Source organism: Arachis ipaensis, chromosome B03 (assembly GCF_000816755.2).
Source record: "Arachis ipaensis cultivar K30076 chromosome B03, Araip1.1, whole genome shotgun sequence".
Classification (NCBI taxonomy): domain Eukaryota; kingdom Viridiplantae; phylum Streptophyta; class Magnoliopsida; order Fabales; family Fabaceae; genus Arachis; species Arachis ipaensis.
Window position 1 is genome coordinate 83,332,599 of NC_029787.2, and position 4,711 is coordinate 83,337,309.

Consider the following 4,711-nt stretch of genomic DNA (forward strand, 5'->3'; position numbering starts at 1 on the left):
ATAATAACGAACCTATAATTATAATGTGAAATACAGTTAATTAATCAAAATAAGAGCATTGAAAAAAATTTTCATTAAATTGGGTATCATAAAGGTGGCAGCAAAAGAGTGCATAAATCTTATCCTTGATATAATTAATAGTCACCGTGAGAAGAATTATGAGAAACAGGCCTTCGTAATTCATTCTATTATTTGTAACTAAGGTTGTTGATTGCAACCAGTACTAGCATGAAAATAAAAGTGGATTTATGAAACACCATGGACAAGGCTTAGTGGAAAATAGATACATATACTTTAAGTGAATAAATAGTAATTAATTTTGCATTCCAAAATTTAAGTCTTGACTCATGAATAACTAAATAAGTCACAGGTTTGGCAGATCTTCTTATCACAAAAATTTAAAACATGATTACATGAATTTATGCAGAAAGGAGTTATTCAATTGTAAACTCCAAAGAAATAAACAAAATCTTGTAAAGGACATCTCAATCTGTCTAATATTCAAATGGGGATCTCAATCTATCTGAAGGACATCAAAATCTTGTAAAGTTGTATGTATGTTAATAATAAATGTTCAAAGCTAACCTTGTTCGCTACTTATGTTGCTCAAAACAATGTAGTATCCAAATAAATTTGTAGTTTTTATTACTCATGGGAGGAACAAACTGTACATGACTAAACACCAACTATCTGCATTGAGCTACCTCTCAAAATGTTGGCATTTTCTGCTTCGTTCAACCAGTGGTTATGAATGTTCCTGAAGCGAGCATGAATTTCTTTATGCAGCAGATAGAAGAACATCCTTTGCGAATGAGGCAGAGCTGTTATTAGGCGCACCCTTACTGCTTAGGATAAAAGTAACCAAATTATAAATCTGAACATTCTCAAATGATAGTATCTTCCTCCCCCTTGCAAATTGAGGACCATGTCCAATAAAAATGCTCCTCATGGAGAAGAATTCATTATCATATCCATGCGAACCACCACATTCTTTGTTCTTGGATCTCTTTTGCTTAACCTTGAAGCCTTCCTCAAGCTAGCCAATTATTGGAGGAATCCTATCGCTGGCCAAATAATGAAGCCTACTAGGTAGATCCTTTTTCAGATACACCTTCAAATGCTTCCCATTCTCAAATTTCCCAAAACTCAATCCTTGGTTCATCTTAGCAACAACATCTAAAGGTGAATAACCAGAAGGTGGCATGATAGCAAGTAATGGAGTATGAGAAATGACCCAATTATCTAGAACATTGATCCAAGGAGCAAGGTCATTGGAGAATATCTGTTTCTTATCACATGTAGTAACCATTCCATGATCACCGACCATAATGATAGTAACATCATAAAAAATCCCTCTTTGTTCCAAACCAGAAAACAACCAACCGATCATTTTATCAATTCTAGAATCAGCTTCGGTGATCTGAGGATCATCCGCACCAACCTTGTGACCCTGATGATCAGGATCCTCTAAATAAAGTGTCATGAAATCAGGGATTTCATCACTAGGCAAATCAACGTAGCTCAAAATAGCATCAACCCTATCCTCAAATGGAACAGAACTATTGTAATACCTACAAAAATTCAAAGGGCAATTCCAAGGACCTTTATATACCTGAGTGGTAAGCCAGAAGTATGTGGTAGTATTCAAACCATTCTTGATGATAGTTTCCTATAAAGGCTCACCAAGCCACCCTTTTAAGTCAATGGCTCGCATGTAGAAAGCATCGCCAGAGTGTGGATCCAAGAAATGGTCGTTGACGATGCTGTGGTATACAAGGTAGAGACCAGTGGCAATGGAGTAGTGGTTTGGGAAAGTTAGGGATGAAAAAACTGGGATCAAACCTGTTTTAGCTTCGGTTCTATTCCTGTGTAGATAGTTGTTCCCAAGGTATAGTTCGCCTTGCTTGATGTCTAGACTCACCTTTCCTGGGACTGGATGAAGTATACGTCTGCTCTTCTAAGAATAGCAGCAGTGGGCACCTGCAAAGGCACTCCAACCCTTAAGTTAGAAAGGGCGTAAGGTGATAAAGATGATATTCAGAGTGAATAGCGTACCTCTTTCATGCCAGGAGTAGATGTATTTATAAATTTGTTACGTTGGAGAGTTTTTTGGTATCCCTCAGAATGTTGAGGATTTTTAGGCCAATCTCTTTTGTGTAACTGTTTCTTAGTGGCTTCTTAGGAGAGATTCTCATCTTCTGTTGCTTGCTTTTGATCATGTGTTTATTTATTTAACTTCAATTCCAAGTTTTAAGTTTGATTGGGCCAGGTTACAGCTAACGGATTAGGTTCCATTTGCAATCAAGCATGCAATGTTAGGGGTTAGGGTCTTGAATTGATACCTGAATCGAAACCCATCTGAGGAATTTAAGATAACTTTTGGGCGATTGAGCTTTGTGAGAGGACGAGCATGAGACTCAGAAGGTGAAGGAGTTGGAGAAGGAGAAGTAGAAGGAGAAGCAGAAGAAGTGGCTGACGATGCTATTGTTGTTGATGAAGATGATGGTGATTTGGAAGAGAAGAAAAGGTAAGCGAAAGCAGAAGCTACACAGAAAGAGAGAGAGAGATGCAGGTAACGAGGATGAAAATGATGAATAAGAGTTTATTATTGGAAGTTGATAAAGGTTATGAAGAAGAAGAGTCAATGTTAAAAAAGAGAAGAGCCGTTGTAGAAGTAGAGTCGTCGTGGTCGTGTTCTTCATCGAGTTCATTGGCATTGGTTTGGTTGAATTCAATGTGGATGGTAGAGAATCCAAACCCATCTTCAGACATTCAAAAGAAAGATAAAAAGAAATTCGTTTAATTTCAGGTTGTGTCGGTGTTATTTACTGTAGATTTGGGGAGAAAGGGATCTTGTTATTGTTTAGTTGAGTTGAATCTAAGCAACTGTGGTGAGTTACAGATACAATGATGTTTGTTCGTTGTCAGCAGAGACTCCAAGTCAGCCACGGCCTCTAAAGTCATTGGTGGATCATGGGACGGGAAGGGAGTGATGCATTTTCATTATTAGTTATTTTTCTTTTAGAATTTCATATAAATAGTTAATAGTTTTTGTTTTATGAGAAATGATTTCATAGATTAGTAGGAACTACTTTTAAAATGCTTTGAATAATGTGTTTTGAGATATTTTGAAGATAAACTAAGCAAAACGAGACACAAGATAAGAAAAAAGAAGATTAGAACACACTTTCAAGCCAAGGACACACTTTGGAACTACAGAGACACTTTGAAGGACACGCTTTAGACCTAAGGAGACACTTTGAAAGTGGCATCCAACATGGAGAAAGTGGCGTCCAATGGAAATCATGCGAATGCATGCATCAAGCGTACGTGCAACTATAGTGAAAAAGGGAGAGCATGCATACGCACTCATCATGTGTACGCGCAATTGTAGTAGATCAAGGCGAGGTGGTCATCCGTACGCATCCTACAAGTGTACACACGATTCCCATTTCACGTCCTTCGGCAGTTCTTTGGCGTGCAATGGCTAATACAAACAGAGGCTGAATTTGGGCCATTTGGAAGCAAAATCTTATTCCGTCCCATGGGTAATCATTGGTGTTCTATGGCTGGTACAAATAGAATCCATTTTGGGCCAAAGTGATGAAAGAAAGCTAGCCTTCTGATGCACCGCTATTTGGTGGTGCATCCTATGCTGAATTTAGGGAATTTTATCACCCTTTTCCCATATTTATCCACTAGAATAGCATGGTTTCATGATTGTCTCTTAATTTGTGCTTAAGTGTGAAAACATGCTTTTTAGGCCCTTAATTGTTAATTTTGATTCACCTTTGATTCCACAAGATGCTTGATATGTTTGTTAGTGAATTCAGGATGGAAAGGCTAGGAATGGATCAAAGGGATGGAAAAGGAAAAGCATGCAAGTGGAGAACTCATGAAGAAACAAGGATTTGGGATGCTGAGATCGACGCGCACGCGCAGCAGACATGTACGCATGGATAGCAAGTTAGTTTAATTTTTGTTTTCCATTATAACTGTTGGATTACTAATCTTGTTTACTGTTTACTGCTGCTTATTACTAATAGGATGTTAGTTTAACATCATTGTTGTTAATTATCATTGTTGGATTTCTTTGTTGAGGTTATATTTGGTTACTTGGTTTGGAACTTTTTATGCTCAATGTTTTTGAATACCAAGTACATGTGACATTGCCTTCATGCATCTTAACTCTTTGAATTTCATGTTTTGGCCACCGTGCATTCATCATCTATTGTTAGGCAATTGTACATTGCCAATGCATTTTTTTTAGGAGATGCTTGTTTATGATTGACCCTTTCTTCATATCACCTATTTCATGCATTGAGATTTTGGAATTGTGAAATTGGGTCGAGCGCTTACCTAATGATATATTTTTGAGCTTTTCAAGCTTTGTGGACCATGCTTGCTATGTGATTGATTTTCACTTCTATACTCTTTTCTCTAAGTTCCATAGCACTCATGTGTTCCACCTCTATGTCATTTAGGTGTTGCAATCAATGTCCATTCATTATTCAATTTCACAATTGCTTGATTTTCGCTTGAATGCTTTTATGCTTCTTCACTACTTATTTGGTTTCCCTAACCTACAAGTCTTTTAAAGTATCTCAAGCACACTAGAATGAGTGAAGTGCATGTTTTTCTTTTGTGTACTTGTGACATAACTTTTTATGCTAATGTGTGTGTATTCTAAATCGCGTGCAACTTAGAACCC

At 37.3% G+C, this 4,711-nt stretch overlaps 1 pseudogene; it reads right to left on the minus strand.

The window, feature by feature from the left end:
• On the minus strand, nucleotides 710–2,772 carry LOC107633345 (annotated as a pseudogene).